This window comes from Aegilops tauschii, chromosome 1 (genome assembly GCF_002575655.3).
Source record: "Aegilops tauschii subsp. strangulata cultivar AL8/78 chromosome 1, Aet v6.0, whole genome shotgun sequence".
Lineage (NCBI taxonomy): Eukaryota > Viridiplantae > Streptophyta > Magnoliopsida > Poales > Poaceae > Aegilops > Aegilops tauschii.
The window spans coordinates 436,304,399-436,324,545 of NC_053035.3; positions in this window are offsets into that span (position 1 = coordinate 436,304,399).

Sequence of the window (20,147 nt, forward strand, 5' to 3'; positions counted from 1 at the left end):
TTCGGTAACCCCTCGGTACTCCGGTAAAATCCCGATTTCACCCGGAACACTTCCGATATCCAAATATAGGCTTCCAATATATCAATCTTCATGTCTCGACCATCGAGACTCCTCGTCATGTCCGTGATCACATCCGGGACTCCGAACAACCTTCGGTACATCAAAACATATAAACTCATAATATAACTGTCATCGAAACGTTAAGCGTGCGGACCCTACGGGTTCGAGAACTATGTAGACATGACCGAGACACGTCTCCGGTCAATAACCAATAGCGGAACCTGGATGCTCATATTGGCTCCCACATATTCTACGAAGATCTTTATCGCTCAGACCGCATAACAACATACGTTGTTCCCTTTGTCATCGGTATGTTACTTGCCTGAGATTCGATCGTCGGTATCTCAATACCTAGTTCAATCTTGTTACCGGCAAGTCTCTTTACTCGTTCCGTAATACATCATCCCACGGCTAACTCATTAGTTGCAATGCTTGCAAGGCTTATGTGATGTGCATTACCGAGAGGGCCCAGAGATACCTCTTCGACAATCGGAGTGACAAATCCTAATCTCGAAATACGCCAACCCAACAAGTACCTTTGGAGACACCTGTAGAGCACCTTTATAATCACCCAGTTACGTTGTCACATTTGGTAGCACACAAAGTGTTCCTCTGGTAAACGGGAGTTGCATAATCTCATAGTCATAGGAACATGTATAAGTCATGAAGAAAGCAATAGCAGAATACTAAACGATCGTGTGCTAAGCTAACGGAATGGGTCAAGTCAATCACATCATTCTCCTAATGATGTGATCTCGTTAATCAAATGACAACTCATGTCTATGGCTAGGAAACATAACCATCTTTGGTCAATGAGCTAGTCAAGTAGAGGCATACTAGTGACACTATGTTTCTCTATGTATTCACACATGTATTATGTTTCCGGTTAATACAATTCTAGCATGAATAATAAACATTTATCATGAGAATAAGGAAATAAATAATAACTTTATTATTGCCTCTAGGGCATATTTCCTTCAGTCTCCCACTTGCACTAGAGTCAATAATCTAGTTCACATCGCCATGTGATTTAACACCAATAGTTCACATCACCATGTGATTAACACCCATAGTTCACATCGTCATGTGACCAACACCCAAAGGGTTTACTAGAGTCAATAATCTAGTTCACATCGCTATGTGATTAACACCCAAAGAGTACTAAGGTGTGATCATGTTTTGCTTGTGATAGAAGTTTAGTCAACGGGTCTGCCACATTCAGATCCGTATGTATTTTGCAAATTTCTATGTCAACAATGCTCTGCACGGAGCTACTCTAGCTAATTGCTCCCACTTTCAATATGTATCCAGATTGAGACTTAGAGTCATCTGGATCAGTGTCAAAACTTGCATCGACATAACCCTTTACGACGAACCTTTTGTCACCTCCATAATCGAGAAACATATCCTTATTCCACTAAGGATAATTTTGACCGCTGTCCAGTGATCTACTCCTAGATCACTATTGTACTCCCTTGCTAAACTCAGTGTAGGGTATACAATAGATCTGGTACACAGCATGGCATACTTTATAGAACCTATGGCTGAGGCATAGGGAATGACTTTCATTCTCTTTCTATCTTCTGCCGTGGTCGGGCTTTGAGTCTTACTCAATTTCACACCTTGTAACACAGGCAAGAACTCTTTCTTTGACTGTTCCATTTTGAACTACTTCAAAATCTTGTCAAGGTATGTACTCATTGAAAAAAAAACTTATCAAGCGTCTTGATCTATCTCTATAGATCTTGATGCTCAATATATAAGCAGCTTCACCGAGGTCTTTCTTTGAAAAACTCCTTTCAAACACTCCTTTATGCTTTGCAGAATAATTCTACATTATTTCCGATCAACAATATGTCATTCACATATACTTATCAGAAATGTTGTAGTGCTCCCACTCACTTTCTTGTAAATATAGGCTTCACTGCAAGTCTGTATAAAACTATATGCTTTGATCAACTTATCAAAGCATATATTCCAACTCTGAGATGCTTGCACCAGTCCATAGATGGATCGCTGGAGCTTGCATATTTTTTTAGCACCTTTAGGATTGACAAAACCTTCTGGTTGCATCATATACAACTCTTCTTTAATAAATCCATTAAGGAATGCAGTTTTGTTTATCCATTTGTCATATTTCATAAAATGCGGCAATTGCTAACATGATTTGGACAGACTTAAGCATAGATACGAGTGAGAAACTCTCATCGTAGTCAACACCTTGAACTTGTCGAAAACCTTTTGCGACAATTCTAGCTTTGTAGATAGTAACACTACTATCAGCGTCCGTCTTCCTCTTGAAGATCCATTTAATGTCAATGGCTCGCCGATCATTGGGCAAGTCAATCAAAGTCCATACTTTGTTCTCATACATGGATCCCATCTCAGATTTCATGGCCTCAAGCCATTTTGCGGAATCTGGGCTCATCATCGCTTCCTCATAGTTCGTAGGTCCGTCATGGTCAAGTGACATGACCTCCAGAACAGGATTACCGTACCACTCTGTTGCAGATCTCACTTTGGTTGACCTACGAGGTTCGGTAGTAACTTGATCTGAAGTTACATGATCATCATCATTAGCTTCCTCACTAATTGGTGTAGGAGTCACAGGAACAAATTTCCGTGATGAACTACTTTCCAATAAGGGAGCAGGTACAGTTACCTCATCTAGTTCTACTTTCCTCCCACTCACTTCTTTCGTGAGAAACTCCTTCTCTAGAAAGGATCCATTATAAGCAACGAATATCTTGCCTTCGGATCTGTGATAGAAGGTGTACCCAACTGTCTCCTTTGGGTATCCTATGAAGACACATTTCTCCGATTTGGGTTTGACCTTATCAGGATGAAACTTTTTCACATAAGCATCGCAACCCCAAATTTTAAGAAACGACAACTTTTGGTTTCTTGCCAAACCAAAGTTCATAAGGTGTCGTCTCAACGGATTTAGATGGTGCCCTATTTAACGTGAATGCAGCTGTCTCTAATGCATAACCCCAAAATGATAGTGGTAAATCGGTAAGAGACATCATAGATTGCACCATATCTAATAAAGTACGGTTACGATGTTCGGACACACCATTACGCTGTGGTGTTCCAGGTGGCGTGAGTTGCGAAACTATTCCGCATTGTTTCAAATGAATACCAAACTCGTAACTCAAATATTCTCCTCCACGGTCAGATCGTAGAAACTTTATTTTCTTGTTACGATGATTTTCAACTTCACTCTGAAATTCTTTGAACTTTTCAAATGTTTCAGACTTATGTTTCATTAAGTAGATATACCCATATCTACTTAAATCATCTGTGAAGATGAGAATATAACGATACCCGCCGTGAGCCTCAACATTCATCGGACCGCATACATCTGTATGTATGATTGCAACAAATCTATTGCTCGCTCCATAGTTTCGGAGAACGGCGTTTTAGTCATCTTGCCCATGAGGCACGGTTCGCAAGTACCAAGTGATTCATAATCAAGTGGTTCCAAAAGTCCATCAGTATGGAGTTTCTTCATGCGCTTTACACCAATATGACCTAAATGGCAGTGCCACAAATAAGTTGCACTATCATTATCAACTCTGCATCTTTTGGCCTCAATATTATGAATATGTGTGTCACTACGATCGAGATCCAACAAACCATTTTCATTGGGTGTATGACCATAGAAGGTTTTATTCATGTAAATAGAACAACAATTATTCTCTAACTTAAATGAATAACTGTATTGCAATAAACATGATCAAATCATATTCATGCTCAACGCAAACACCAAATAACACTTATTTAGGTTCAACACTAATCCCGAAAGTGTAGGGAGTGTACGATGATGATCATATCAATCCTGGAACCACTTCCAACACACATCGTCACTTCACCCTCAACTAGTCTCTATTTATTCTGCAACTCCCGTTTCGAGTTACTACTCTTAGCAACTGAACCAGTATCAAATACCGAGGGGTTGCTATGAACACTAGTAAAATACACATCAAAAGTCTGTATATCAAATATACCTTTGTTCACTTTGCCATCCTTCTTATCCGCCAAATACTTGGGGCAGTTCCGCTTCCAGTGACCAGTCCCTTTGCAGTAGAAGCACTTAGTCTCAGGCTTAGGTACAAACTTGGGCTTCTTCACTTGAGTAGCAACTTGCTTGCCGTTCTTCTTGAAGTTCCCCTTCTTCCCTTTGCCCTTTTCTTGAAACTAGTGGTCTTGTCAACCATCAACACTTGATGCTTTTCTTGATTTCTACCTTCGTCGATTTCAGCATCACGAAGAGCTTGGGAATCGTTTCCGTTTATCCCTGGCATATTATAGTTCATCACGAAGTTCTAGTAACTTGGTGATAGTGACTAGAGAACTCTGTCAATCACTATCTTATCTGGAAGATTAACTCCCACTTGATTCAAGTGATTATAGTACTCAGACATTCTGAGCACATGCTCACTAGCTGAGCAATTCTCCTCCATCTTGTAGGCAAAGTACTGTCAGAGGTCTCATACCTCTCGACACGGGCATGAGTATGAAATACCAATTTCAACTCTTGGAACATCTTATATGCTCCGTGGTGTTTAAAACATTTTTGAAGTCCCGGTTCTAAGCCGTAAAGCATGGTGCACTAAACTATCAAGTAGTCATCATACCGAGCTTTGTCAAACGTTTATAACGTCTGCATCTGCTCCTGCAATAGGTCCGTCACCTAGCGGTGCACCAAGGACATAATTCTTCTATGCAGCAATGAGGATAATCCTCAGATCACGGATCCAATCCGCATCATTGCTACTAACATCTTTCAACTTAGTTTTCTCTAGGAACATATCGAAAATAAAACAGGGGAGCTAAACGCGAGCTATTGATCTACAACATAGGTATGCTAATACTACCAGGACTAAGTTCATGATAAATTAAAGTTCAATTAATCATATTACTTAAGAACTCCCACTTAGATAGACATCCCTCTAATCCTCTAAGTGATCACGTGATCCAAATCAACTAAACCATGTCCGATCATCACGTGAGATGGAGTAGTTTCAATGGTGAACATCACTATGTTGATCATATCTACTATATGATTCACGCTCGACCTTTCGGTCTCAGTGTTTCGAGGCCATATCTGTTATATGCTAGGCTCGTCAAGTTTAACCTGAGTATTCCGCGTGTGCAACTGTTTTGCACCCGTTGTATTTGAACGTAGAGCCTATCACACCCGATCATCACGCGGTGTCTCAGCACGAAGAACTTTCGCAACGGTGCATACTCAGGGAGAACACTTATACCTTGATAATTTACTGAGAGATCATCTTATAATGCTACCGTCGATCTAAGCAGAATAAGATGCATAAAAGATAAACATCACATGCAATCAATATAAGTGATATGATATGGCCATCATCATCTTGTGCTTGTGATCTCCATCTCTGAAGCACCGTCATGATCACCATCGTCACCGGCGTGACACCTTGATCTCCATCGTAGCATCGTTGTCGTCTCACCAACTATTGCTTCTACGACTATCGCTACCGCTTAGTGATAAAGTAAAGCAATTACAGTGCGATTGCATTGCATACAATAAAGCGACAACCATATGGCTCCTGCCAGTTGCCGATAACTCGGTTACAAAAACATGATCATCTCATACAATAAAATATAGTATCATGCCTTGACCATATCACATCACAACATGCCCTGCAAAAACAAGTTAGACGTCCTCTACTTTGTTGTTGCAAGTTTTACGTGGCTGCTACGGGCTGAGCAAGAACCGTTCTTACCTACGCATCAAAACCACAACGATAGTTTGTCAAGTTGGTGATGTCAGTGGCGTACCCAGCAATGAAATGAAGGGTGTGCACACTCTAAAAAAATTCTACTAATCCAAGTGTCAGACAAAATATGGTAAAATAATAACATTAATAGCTCAATTCAAATTTCACAACAATTTAGTTCACAAAATATATCTCAAATATGCGAAATTACAATACGAATAGTCTTACACAAAAGAAGCACAAGTAGAAAATTACATCACTAGGTAACTCTACGTTTTTGCATTGCCATGAAAGCATCAACTATGTCATCTTCACTTACTTTCATGAACACATCTCGTTCAATAAATGTCACCAAGCAATCATTCAAGCGATCATCACTCATAGTAGTCCTCAACTTACTTTTCACTAGATTCATAGCTGAAAGTACTCTTTCAACACTCGTCGTCGCCACCGGTAAAATCAATATCAATTTGATGAGTAAGTAGACCAAATCATAAAGAACATGCTTCTTTGTTGCAACAAGCATAATAGAGAGCTCACCAATATTACTTGCATTTCTAAACCTATCATCTTGTCTCATATCATCAATGAAAGTAGTAAGTTGAAATTCTAGCCTTATCAAATCTGTGCTTGATATGTCCATGGGATAGAATTCAGCAAGTCTCATTACCTTGAGTGCATCATAAGAAGCAAATGAGTTGATTGGATTCAAAGCCGACATGCAAATAAGCAACTCCGTATTAACCTCATCAAACCGATTGTCAAGCTCTTGAATGGTTTGATCAATGACACCAAGATATACCTCTCTTCTATAACGATCATCATTTGTTTGTACTTCATAATACGGACGTGATCTTCCATGATGCTCATAAGTATCCTCCCACAAAGGAACTTGAATGTCATGTTTGTTGCAAAATAAGGTTAGCTTTGTAAGAAATTCTTCCCAACCATGAGACCTCAAGTGTTGCATTCTACTCTTTGCCAAACTAACAAGTGCCATTGCATTAACAATATCTTGATCTCTCTTTTGCAAAGATTTGGACAACTCATTTGTATAGCCAAGAATAACAAGCATCAAGTGAAGATTGAAAACAAAGTCAAATGATTCAATGGCTTGAGCAACTCCACGTATTCTTGTCCACTCACGTTTTTGTGAAGGATCTTTTCCAATAGCATCAAGTACTTCAAGGATTGTGGAATACATGCTAACAATGTGCATAATGGTTTTAAAATGAGAACCCCAACGAGTATCGCCGGGTCTAGCTAGTCCCATCTCTTGATTTAGCCCACTTCCACTTTCAATCTCACCCATTTCAAGTGCTTCCAAAACCTTTTGAGCTCTAACATCTCGAAGCATGTCATGGCGCTTACAAGAAACTCCAACAATATTGAGCAAGTAAGAAACATGATCAAAGAACCACAAACATGGTTCATTTTCCTTAGCCACGGCTATAAGAACCAACTGAAGTTGATGTGCAAAACAATGGATGTAATAGGCAGAGGGTGACTCATTCATGATCAATGTTTTCAACCCATTAATCTCCCCTTTCATGTTGCTTGCCCCATCATATCCTTGCCCACGCATTTGACTAGGAGTCAAATGATGATCTTTAAGCAAAGTTTGAATTGCATCCTTAAGTGACAATGAAGTTGTATTGGCAACATGAACAACTCCAAGGAACCTCTCACATCCTCTTCCCGATTTCTCAACAAATCGTATGCAGAGAGCAAGTTGTTCTTTATGAGATGCATCACTAGACTCATCAGTAGGATTGCATAGTGGTCATCACCAATATCTTCAATAATTCTTTTTGTTGTTTGCACCGCACAACATTCAATTATTTGATTTTGTATCTTTGGACTAGTCAAGATGCAATTCCCAGGAGCATTGTTCAAAACAAGTTTATTAACTTCTTCATCATTTTCTGAAAGCCACTTAAGAAGTTCAACAAAGTCCCCCCTATTGCTAGATTCTTCAATCTCATCATGTCCACGAAATGCCAATCCTTGGTTCAAAAGAAACCTCAAGCATCTAAGTGAATAAGTCAGCCTAGCCTTGTACATACGCAAATCCTCTTTATCCACCCTCACCATAATGTTATCAATTGATGGTTGGGGTGCCACAAATAAATTGTACTTCTCTTGAGCTTTGTTGTGAATGCTGTTAATACCACCCTCATGTTTGTCTAATGCATCAGGCTTATACCAATTTTTCCAACCACCTTTAACAAAGGCATCACCCTTAGGCCCCCCATTCAATTTGCCTTTGAACAAATAACACACAAAGCAAAATGCAGCCTCATATTTGACACTATATTCTAGCCATTTGTAGTTCTCAAACCAAACAAAGTTGAAGTGTCGATTTTTACCATACATTTTCTTGACTTCAAAGTTGTGTGCATATGGTTGGACTGCATTCTTTGCAATGTACCGTCTCCGAACTTCGTCTTGATCATTAACATCATAATCTGAAATAGGAATCCTTTCCCCTGGATCAGGTGGAAGCCTTTGAATATTATAGGACCTTGCATGTGGATGTTGGGGTGATGGTTGCCGTGGCGCTTCATCATCAATATCAGTGTCAATCTCTGCATCGGAATAGACTGGAGGTGGATCAATATCAATGCCAATCTCTGCATCCGAATGGACTGGAGGTGGATCAATATCAGGTTCAGGTTGCTCTTCGGCTGCAACCTTTCTTGTTTTTGCCTCATAATTCCGGAAAAAGACTTAATGTCACCATTCCTCTTCATCTTCAGTTCTACAATTAGAACATAATGTCAGCAAGACAGCAAGACAGCAAGACAACAGAACAAAAAATGGCACACGTCCCAGTTTTCAAACATACATTTGTTTCAGAAAAGCATCGGTTTGCTACATCAGTTTGTAAGCATACAATTCAGAGCAATAACAAGCATATATTTCAAAGCAGCATCCGAAATACATCAGTTTGCAAACATATGATTTTCAGCAAGCATATGTTCAGAGCAGAAGCAAGCATCAGTTTGCTATATAAGATTTTCAGCAAGCATATGTTCAGAGCAGAAGCAATCAAGCATCAGTTTGCTATATATGCAAGATTCAATTTGAGAGAACTGTAGGGGAGGCCGCCGAGCGCACTATGCTTGTTGTTCAGACAAAAATTAAGCATATGTTCAGAGCTGTAGGGGAGGCCGCCGTCAAACTCACCCACGAGGCCACGACCGGGGCGGGGAGCGGTGGAGCGGGAAGGACCGGAGGAGAGGAGAGCGTCGGGAGGCGGGAGCAGATCCTCCGGAGACCGTAGCGGCGGCGGCCGTCTGGTCCGGGTCGGCTCGACGGCGCCTCGGCAGGGGAGGCGCGACGGTCGATGGCCGCGACCGAAGGAGCTCCAGCGGCGGCCGCCACGCGCGAGAGCCCAGCGGCGGTGGCCGAGCGCGAGCGGGGAGCGACTGGGCGGAGGCGGGGAGCGGCGGCGGCGGCCGAGCGAGATGCGGTTGTGCGCCTGTGCCTCTCTCTCGCTCGCTCACAGTGGAGCCCGAGAAGATGAGGTGGGCCTGGGCTCAATAGTCAACAGCCAAATTTTCTATATATATAAAAAAATCCCAGATTTTCTGGGTGTGCCACAGCACACCCGGCACACCCTCTGGTTCCGCCACTGGGTGCTGTTTTAACCTTCGCAAGGACCGGGCGTAGCCACACTCAGTTCAACTAAAGTTGGAGAAACTGACACCCGCTAGTCACCTGTGTGCATAGCACGGCGGTAAAACCAGTCTCGCGTAAGCGTACACGTAATGTGGTCCGGGCCGCTTCATCCAACAATACCGCCGAACCAAAGTGTGACATGCTGGTAAGCAGTATGACTTATATCGCCCACAACTCACTTGTGTTCTACTCGTGCATATTACATCAACGCATAAAACCTGGCTCGGATACCACTGTTGGGGAACGTAGTAATTTCAAAAAAAATCCTACGCACATGCAAGATCATGGTGATGCATAGCAACGAGAGGGGAGAGTGTGTCCACATACCCTCGTAGACCGAAAGCGGAAGCGTTAGCACAACGCGGTTGATGTAGTCGTACGTCTTCACGATCCGACCGATCAAGTACCGAACGCACGACACCTCCGAGTTCTGCACACGCTCAACTCGATGACATCCCTCGAACTCCGATCCAGCCGAGTGTTGAGGGAGAGTTTCGTCAGCACAACGGCGTGGTGACGATGATGATGTTCTACCGACGCAGGGCTTCGCCTAAGCACCGCTACGATATTATCGAGGTGGATTATGGTGGAGGGGGGCACCGCACACGGCTAAGAGATCAAGAGATCAATTGTTGTGTCTCTAGGGTGCCCCCTGCCCCCGTATATAAAGGAGCAAGGGGGGAGGTGCGGCCGGCCAGGAGGGGCGCGCCAGGTGGAGTCCTACTCCCACCGGGAGTAGGACTCCCTCCCTTTCCTAGTTGGATTAGGAGTGGAGGGGAAAGAGGAGGGAGAGAGGAAGGAAAGGGGGGGGGCGCCGCCCCCCTCTCCTTGTCCTATTCGGACTAGGGGGGAGGAGCGCGCGGCCCTGCCCTGGCCTCTTCTCCTCTTCTCCACAAAGGCCCACTATGGCCCATTAAGCCCCGGGGGGGTTCCGGTAACCCCTCAGTACTCCGATAAAATCCCGATTTCACCCGGAACACTTCCGATATCCAAATATAGGCTTCCAATATATCAATCTTCATGTCTCGACCATTTCGAGACTCCTCGTCATGTCCGTGATCACATCCGGGACTCCGAACAACCTTCAGTACATCAAAACATATAAACTCATAATATAATTGTCATAGAAACGTTAAGCGTGCGGACCCTACGGGTTCGAGAACTATGTAGACATGACCGAGACAAGTCTCCGGTCAATAACCAATAGCGGAACCTGGATGCTCATATTGGCTCCCACATATTCTACGAAGATCTTTATCGGTCAGACCGCATAACAACATACGTTGTTCCCGTTGTCATCGGTATGTTACTTGCCCGAGATTCGATCGTCGGTATCTCAATACCTAGTTCAATCTCGTTACCGGCAAGTCTCTTTACTCGTTCCGTAATACATCATCCCACAACTAACTCATTAGTTGCAATGCTTGCAAGGCTTAAGTGATGTGCATTACCGAGAGGGCCCAGAGATACCTCTCCGACAATCGGAGTGACAAATCCTAATCTCGAAATACGCCAACCCAACAAGTACCTTTGGAGACACCTGTCAAGCACCATTATAATCACCCAGTTACGTTGTGACGTTTGGTAGCACACAAAGTGTTCCTCCGGTAAACGGGAGTTGCATAATCTCATAGTCATAGGAACATGTATAAGTCATGAAGAAAGCAATAGCAGAATACTAAACGATCATGTGCTAAGCTAACGGAATGGGTCAAGTCAATCACATCATTCTCCTAATGATGTGATCCCGTTAATCAAATGACAACTCATGTCTATGGCTAGGAAACATAACCATCTTTGATCAACGAGCTAGTCAAGTAGAGGCATACTAGTGACATTATGTTTGTCTATGTATTCACACATGTATTATGTTTCCGGTTAATACAATTCTAGCATGAATAATAAACATTTATCATGAGAATAAGGAAATAAATAATAACTTTATTATTGCCTCTAGGGCATATTTCCTTCAATAGGGTCGTTCAAGAGTTGGTCTTTTTTATTTTATCGGCGACTATTTTTTTCCTAGTTTGAACGAATCGAGAAAAGGCGGAGCCGCTCAGGATGGTTCCTTCCTGATTTACGAGTCTTCGCCCAATATCTATGAAGGAGAGGGGTATGTTGTGTTCTTTCCTGTTTTTCTTCCATGCGAGAGAGAGGTGGAGGTAGGCACTTTATTTGGAAAAATATCGGTGGGGATGTCTCTCCATCGATGGGGAGGGGATCGATCGGTGGGGAAATGAACGAAACCAACAAACGTAAGACTTTAGGAGTAGAGATAATACTTTCACAATAAGATTTGTTTGTCATGTTTTACTTGTTAATTTCCTTAAAATACATTATTTGTTTCCTGGAAACCTATTATTTGTTTCCTAAAAAAGCATTAATGAGAGAGACCGGTTGATTTGGATAAATTAGGAAAGTTAGATCCGCCATCTTTTGTACGTTAGGAAAGAGCTAATTTTTCTAAAGAAAAGAGTGGAGAGAAAAATAAACCAATGGATTAGAAAACCAGTGGGAGGAGGTGGTGGGACGAAGAAAAACCGGACAAAAATAAACCATACCAGGCAAACAAATCTCGGGCAAGTAACATACCGGTGACAAAGGGAACAACGTATGTTGTTATGCGGTCTGACCGATAAAGATCTTCGTAGAATATGTGGGAGCCAATATGGGCATCCAGGTCCCGCTATTGGTTATTGACCGGAGACATGTCTCGGTCATGTCTACATAGTTCTCGAACCCGTAGGGTCCGCACGCTTAACGTTACGATGACAGTTTTATTGAGTTTTGATGTACCGAAGGAGTTCGGAGTCCCGGATGAGATCGGGGATATGACGAGGAGTCTCGAAATGGTCGAGACGTAAAGATCGATATATTGGACGACTATATTCGGACTTCAGAAAGGTTCCGAGTGATTCGGGTATTTTTCGGAGTACTGGAGAGTTACGGCAATTCGTATTGGGCCTTAATGGGCCATACGGGAAAGGAGAGAAAGGCCTCAAAAGGTGGCCGCACCCCTCCCCATGGTCTGGTCCGAATTGGACTAGGGAAGGGGGGCGCACCCTTCCTTCTTTCTCCTTCCCCCTTCCCTTCTCCTACTCCCACAAGGAAAGGAAGAGTCCTACTCCCGGTGGGAGTAGGACTCCCCCCTATGGCGCGCCTCTCCCCTTGGCCGGCTGCCTCCCCCTTGCTCCTTTATATACGGGGGCAGGGGGGCACCCTAGAGACACAACAATTGATCCTTGAGATCTCTTAGCCGTGTGCGGTGCCCCCCTCCACCATATTACACCTCGATAATACCGTTGCGGAGCTTAGGCGAAGCCCTGCGTCGGTGGAACATCATCATCGTCACCACGCCGTCGTGCTGACAAAACTCTCCCTCAACACTCGGCTGGATCGGAGTTCGAGGGACGTCATCGAGCTGAACGTGTGTAGAACTCGGAGGTGCCGTACGTTCGGTACTTGATCGGTCGGATCGTGAAGACGTACGACTACATCAACCGCGTTGTGATAACGCTTCCGCTGTCGGTCTACGAGGGTACGTGGACAACACTCTCCCCTCTCGTTGCTATGCATCACCATGATCTTGCGTGTGCGTAGGAAATTTTTTGAAATTACTACGTTCCCCAACAGTGGTATCAGAGCCTGGTTTTATGCGTTGATGCTATGCACGAGTAGAACACAAGTGAGTTGTGGGCGATATAAGTCATACTGCTTACCAGCATGTCATACTTTGGTTCAGCGGTATTGTGAGATGAAGCGGCCCGGACCGACATTACGCGTACGCTTATGCGAGACTGGTTTCACCGTTGCGAGCACTCGTTGCTTAAAGGTGACCGGCGGGTGTCTGTCTCTCTCACTTTAGTTGAAACGAGTGTGGCTACGCCCGGTCCTTGCGAAGGTTAAAACAGCACCAACTTGACAAACTATCGTTGTGGTTTTGATGCGTAGGTAAGAACGGTTCTTGCTAAGCCCGTAACAGCCATGTAAAATATGCAACAACAAATTAGAGGACGTCTAACTTGTTTTTGCAGGGCATGTTGTGATGTGATATGGTCAAGACATGATGTGATATAATGTGTTGTATGAGATGATCATGTTTTGTAACCGAGTTATCGGCAACTGGCAGGAGCCATATGGTTGTCGCTTTATTGTATGAGATGCAATCGCCAGTTTTACTTTATCACTAAGCGGTAGCGATAGTCGTAAAAGCAATAAGTTGGCGAGACGACAACGATGCTACGATGGAGATCAAGGTGTCGCGCCGGTGATGATGGTGATCATGACGGTGCTTCGGAGATGGTGATCAACACGGTGCTTCGGAGATGGAGATCACAAGCACAAGATGATGATGGCCATATCATATCACTTATATTGATTGCATATGATGTTAATCCTTTATGCATCTTATCTTGCTTTGTTTGACGGTAGCATTATAAGATGATCCTTCACTAAATTATCAAAGTATAAGTGTTCTCCCTGAGTATGCACCGTTGCGAAAGTTCTTCGTGCTGAGACACCACGTGATGATCGGGTGCGATAGGCTCTACGTTCAAATACAACGGGTGCAAAACAGTTGCACACGCGGAATACTCAGGTTAAACTTGACGAGCCTAGCATATAACAGATATGGCCTCAGAACACGGAGACCGAAAGGTCGAGCGTGAATCATATAGTAGATATGATCAACATAGTGATGTTCACCATTGAAACTACTCCATCTCACGTGATGATCGGACATGGTTTAGTTGATATGGATCATGTGATCACTTAGAGGATTAGAGGGATGTCTATCTAAGTGGGAGTTCTTAAGTAATATGATTAATTGAACTTGAATTTATCATGAACTTAGTACCTGATAGTATTTTGCTTGTCTATGTTAATTGTAGATAGATGGCCCGTGCTGTTGTTCCGTTGAATTTTAATGCGTTTCTTGAGAAAAATTATGTTGAAAGATGTTAGTAGCAAAGATGCGGATTGGATCCGTGATCTGAGGATTATACTCATTGCTGCATAGAAAAAAATTATGTCCTTGATGCACCGCTAGGTGACAGACCTATTGCAGGAGCAGATGCAGACGTTATGAACGTTTGGCTAGCTCAATATGATGACTACTTGATAGTTTAGTGCACCATGCTTAACGGCTTAGAATCGGGACTTCAAAGACGTTTTGAACGTCATGGACCATATAAGATGTTCCAGGAGTTGAAGTTAATATTTCAAGCAAATACCCGAGTTGAGAGATATGAAGTCTCCAACAAGTTCTATAGCTAAAAGATGGAGGAGAATCTCTCAACTAGTGAGCATGTGCTCAGATTGTCTGGGTACTACAATCGCTTGAATCAAGTGGGAGTTAATCTTCCAGATAAAATTGTGATTGACAGAATTCTCTAGTCACCATCACCAAGTTAGTAGAACTTCGTGATGAACTATAGTATGCAAGGGATGACGAAAGTAATTCCCGAGCTCTTCGTGATGCTGAAATCGACGAAGGTAGAAATCAAGAAAAGCATCAAGTGTTGATGGTTGACGAGACCACTTCAAGTGTTGATGGTTGACAAGACCACTAGTTTCAAGAAAAGGGCAAAGGGAAGAAGGGGAACTTCAAAAGAATGGCAAGCAAGTTGCTACTCAAGTGAAGAAGCCCAAGTCTGTACCTAAGCCTGAGACTAAGTGCTTCTATTGCAAAGGGACTGGTCACTGGAAGCGGAACTACCCCAAGTATTTGGTGGATAAGAAAGATGGCAAAGTGAACAAAGGTATATTGGATATACATGTTATTGATGTGTACTTACTAGTGTTTATAGCAACCCCTCAGTATTTGATACTGGTTCAGTTGCTAAAGAGTAGTAACTCGAAAACGGGAGTAGCAGAATAAACAGAGACTAGTAAAAGGCGAGGTGATGATGTGTGTTGGAAGTAGTTCCAAGATTGATATGATCATCATCGCACACTCCCTATACTTTCGGGATTAGTGTTGAAATTAAATAAGTGTTATTTGGTGTTTGCGTTGAGCATGAATATGATTTGATCATGTTTATTGCAATACGGTTATTCATTTAAGTTAGAGAACAATTGTTGTTCTGTTTACATGAATAAAAACCTTTTATGGTCACACACACCAACGAAAATGGTTTGTTGGATCTCGATCGTAGTGATACACATATTCATAATATTGAAGCAAAAAGATGCAAAGTTAATAATGATAGTGCAACTTATTTGTGGCACTGCCGTTTAGGTCATATTGGTGTAAAGCGCATGAAGAAACTCCATACTGATGGGATTTTGGAATCACCTGATTATGAATCACTTGATGCTTGCGAACCGTGCCTCATGGGCAAGATGACTGAAACGCCGTTCTCCGGAACTATGGAGAGAGCAACAGATTTGTTGGAAATCATACATACAGATGTATGTGGTCCGATGAATATTGAGGCTCGTAGCAGGTATCATTATTTTCTGAGCTTCACAGATGATTTGAGCAGATATGGGTATATCTACTTGATGAAACATAAGTCTGAAACATTTGAAAAGTTCAAAGAATTTCAGAGTGAAGTGGAAAATCATCGTGACAAGAAAATAAAGTTTCTATGATCTGATCGTAGAGAAGAGTATTTGAGTTACGAGTTTGGCCTTCAGTTAAAACAATGTGAAATAGTTTCACTACTCACGCCACCTGGAACACCACAGCATAATGGTGTGTCCGAACGTCATAACCGTACTTTATTGGATATAGTGCAATCTATGATGTCTCTTACCAATTTACCACTATCGTTTTGGGGTTATGCATTAGAGACAGCTACATTCACGTTAAAAAGGGCACCATCAAAATCCGTTGAGACGACGCCTTATGAACTGTGGTTTGGCAAGAAACCAAATTTGTCGTTTCTTAAAGTTTGGGGCTGCGATGCTTATGTGAAGAAACTTCAACCTGATAAGCTCGAACCCAAATCGGAGAAATGTGTCTTCATAGGATACCCAAAGGAGACTGTTGGGTATACCTTCTATCACAGATCCGAAGGCAAAACTTTTGTTGCTAAATTCGGAAATTTTCTAGAGAAGGAGTTTCTCTCGAAAGAAGTGAGTGGGAGGAAGGTAGAACTTGATAAGGTAACTATACCTGCTCCCTTATTGGAAAGTAGTTCATCACAGAAACCAGTTTCTGAGACACCTACACCAATTAGTGAGGAAGTTAATGATGATGATCATGAAACTTCAGATCAAGTTATTACTGAACCTCGTAGATCAACCAGAGTAAGATCCGCACCAGAGTGGTACGGTAATCCTGTTCTGGAAGTTATGTTACTAGACCATGACAAAAGAAGCGATGGTGAGCCCAGATTCCGCAAAATTGCTTGAGGCCATGAAATCTGAGATGGGATCCATGTATGAGAACAAAGTATGGACTTTGGTTGACTTGCCCAATGATCGGCAAGCCATTGAAAATAAATGGATCTTCAAGAAGAAGACTGACGCTGATGGTAATGTTACTGTCTATAAAGCTCGACTTGTTGCGAAAGGTTTTCGACAAGTTCAAGGGATTGACTACGATGAGACCTTCTCACCCGTAGCGATGCTTAAGTCTGTCCGAATCATGTTAGCAATTGCCGCATTTTATGATTATGAAATTTGGCAAATGGATGTCAAAACTGCATTCCTGAATGGATTTCTGGAAGAAGAGTTGTATATGATGCAACCAGAAGGTTTTGTCGATCCAAAGGGAGCTAACAAAGTGTGCAAGCTCCAGCGATCCATTTATGGACTGGTGCAAGCCTCTCGGAGTTGGAATAAACGCTTTGATAGTGTGATCAAAGCATTTGATTTTATACAGACTTTTGGAGAAGCCTGTATTTACAAGAAAGTGAGTGGGAGCTCTGTAGCATTTCTGATATTATATGTGGATGACATATTACTAATTGGAAATGATATAGAATTTCTGGATAGCATAAAGGGATACTTGAATAAGAGTTTTTCAATGAAAGACCTCGGTGAAGCTGCGTATATATTGGGCATCAAGATCTATAGAGATAGATCAAGACGCTTAATTGGACTTTCACAAAGCACATACCTTGACAAAGTTTTGAAGAAGTTCAAAATGGATCAAGCAAAGAAAGGATTCTTGCCTGTGTTGCAAGGTGTGAAGTTGAGTAAGACTCAATGCCCGACCACTGCAGAAGATAGAGAGAAGATGAAAGATGTCCCCTATGCTTCAGCCATAGGCTCTATCATGTATGCAATGTTGTGTACCAGACCTGATGTATGCCTTGCTATAAGTCTAGCAGGAAGGTACCAAAGTAATCCAGGAGTGGATCACTGGACAGCGGTCAAGAACATCCTGAAATACCTGAAAAGGACTAAGGATATGTTTCTCGTATATTGAGGTGACAAAGAGCTCATCGTAAATGGTTACGTTGATGCAAGCTTTGACACTGATCCGGACGATTCTAAATCGCAAACCGGATACGTATTTACATTGAACGGTGGAGCTGTCAGTTGGTGCAGTTCTAAACAAAGCGTCGTGGCGGGATCTACATGTGAAGCGGAGTACATAGCTGCTTCGGAAGCAGCAAATGAAGGAGTCTGGATGAAGGAGTTCATATCCGATCTAGGTGTCATACCTAGTGCATCGGGTCCTATGAAAATCTTTTGTGACAATACTGGTGCAATTGCCTTGGCAAAGGAATCCAGATTTCACAAGAGAACCAAGCACATCAAAAGACGCTTAAATTCCATCCGGTATTTAGTCCAGGTGGGAGACATAGAAATTTGCAAGATACATACGGATCTGAATGTTGCAGACCCGTTGACTAAGCCTCTTCCACGAGCAAAACATGATCAGCACCAAGGCTCCATAGGTGTAAGAATCATTACTGTGTAATCTAGATTATTGACTCTAGTGCAAGTGGGAGACTGAAGGAAATATTCCCTAGAGGCAATAATAAAAGTATTATTTATTTCCTTGTATCATGATAAATGTTTATTATTCATGCTAGAATTGTATTAACCGGAAACATAATACATGTGTGAATATATAGACAAACAGGGTGTCACTAGTATGCCTCTACTTGACTAGCTCGTTAATCAAAGATGGTTATGTTTCCTAGCCATAGACATAAGTTGTCATTTGATTAACGAGATCACCTCATTAGGAGAATGACGTGATTGACTTGACCCATTCCGTTAGCTTAGCACCCGATCGTTTAGTATGTTGCTATTGCTTTCTTCATGACTTATACATGTTCCTATGACTATGAGATTATGCAACTCCCGTTTACCGGAGGAACACTTTGTGTGCTACCAAACGTCACAACGTAAATGGGTGATTATAAAGGTGCTCTACAGGTGTCTCCAAAGGTACTTGTTGGGTTGGCGTATTTCGAGATTAGGATTTGTCACTCCAATTATCGGAGAGGTATCTCTGGGCCCACTCGGTAATGCACATCACTATAAGCCTTGCAAGCATTGTGACTAATGAGTTAGTTGCGGGATGATGTGTTACGGAACGAGTAAAGAGACTTGCCGGTAACGAGATTGAACTAGGTATAGAGATACCGACGATCAAATCTCGGGCAAGTAACATACCGGTGACAAAGGGAACAACGTATGTTGTTATGCGGTCTGACCGATAAAGATCTTCATAGAATATGTGGGAGCCAATATGGGCATCCAGGTCCCGCTATTGGTTATTGACCGGAGACATGTCTCGGTCATGTCTACATAGTTCTCGAACCCGTAGGGTCCGCACGCTTAACGTTACGATGACAGTTTTATTGAGTTTTGATGTACCGAAGGAGTTCGGAGTCCCGGATGAGATCGTGGATATGACGAGGAGTCTCGAAATGGTCGAGACGTAAAGATCGATATATTGGACGACTATATTCGAACTTCGGAAAGGTTCCGAGTGATTCGGGTATTTTTCGGAGTACCGGAGAGTTACGGCAATTCGTATTGGGCCTTAATGGGCCATACGGGAAAGGAGAGAAAGGCCTCAAAAGGTGGCCGCACTCCTCCCCATGGTCTGGTCCGAATTGGACTAGGGAAGGGGGGCGCACCCTTCCTTCTTTCTCCTTCCCCCTTCCCTTCTCCTACTCCCACAAGGAAAGGAGGAGTCCTACTCCCGGTGGGAGTAGGACTCCCCCCTATGGCGCGCCTCTCCCCTTGGCCGGCTGCCTCCCCCTTGCTCCTTTATATACGGGGGCAGGGGGCACCCCAGAGACACAAAAATTGATCCTTGAGATCTCTTAGCCGTGTGCGGTGCCCCCCTCCACCATATTACACCTCGATAATACCGTTGCGGAGCTTAGGCGAAGCCCTGCGTCGGTGGAACATCATCATCGTCACCACGCCGTCGTGCTGACGAAACTCTCCCTCAACACTCGGCTGGATCGGAGTTCGAGGGACGTCATCGAGATGAACGTGTGTAGAACTCGGAGGTGTCGTACGTTCGGTACTTGATCGGTCGGATCGTGAAGACGTACGACTACATCAACCGCGTTGTGATAACGCTTCCGCTGTCGGTCTACGAGGGTACGTGGACAACACTCTCCCCTCTCGTTGCTATGCATCACCATGATCTTGCGTGTGCGTAGGAAATTTTTTGAAATTACTACGTTCCCCAACAATCTCCCCCATGGTATGTCC